This window comes from Cryptotermes secundus, unplaced genomic scaffold, assembly GCF_002891405.2.
Source record: "Cryptotermes secundus unplaced genomic scaffold, Csec_1.0 scaffold2261, whole genome shotgun sequence".
NCBI classification, from domain to species: Eukaryota; Metazoa; Arthropoda; class Insecta; order Blattodea; family Kalotermitidae; genus Cryptotermes; species Cryptotermes secundus.
Window position 1 is genome coordinate 71,215 of NW_019743191.1, and position 690 is coordinate 71,904.

Here is a 690-nt window from a genome sequence, read left to right on the forward strand (position 1 = left end):
CTGATCAACGTCAGCTGATGTCACTTCAGGAGAGAAGCGGGAGACAAAAAGTGCCTTGGTTCTGACTCTCTTGGGTACCGTTGTCAGAGATGAGCCGCTTTTGTTACCAAAAAGTGGAGTCCTATTTCTCCTCGGAGGGTTGGGCACCCCTGAAGGGATAGAATAAGGGTGATTTTCCTTCCTTTTCCTCTGAACCGTTATGAAGCCATCAGCCGCCTGGTTGTCGCTGGCCATAGTAGAGGACTCAGGTAGTGAGGTCTGCCGGCTGGGTACGGATGATGCAGCAGTGGAAGCAGGGTGACCACCTCCCGAAGTTAAAACATCCCTATATGTTTTAGTAGCAGGATCACGAGTAGATGAAAGGGCCTCTGATGATGTGGAAGGCGGAGGTGTGTGAAACTGGCGTAAATCCCGCAACTGGAGTTTTAGAGCAGTATTATCACTTTTAAGTACTTGCACTTCACAGCTGAGCTTTGTGACCATGTCCATAAGGGATTTCACCATCTCCATGGTGCATTCTCCATTAAGGCGAACCGCTTCAAGCTGCCGGCTAAGGGAGTCATTATCCCCAGCAGGAGATGCAGAACATTCCATCCCAGATGATATCTTGTTTGTATTATTCTTAAGAAGCGACTGCTCCTTCCCAATAACGCAATTATCACACGTGAAAGATGACTTACCAGTGGCTGC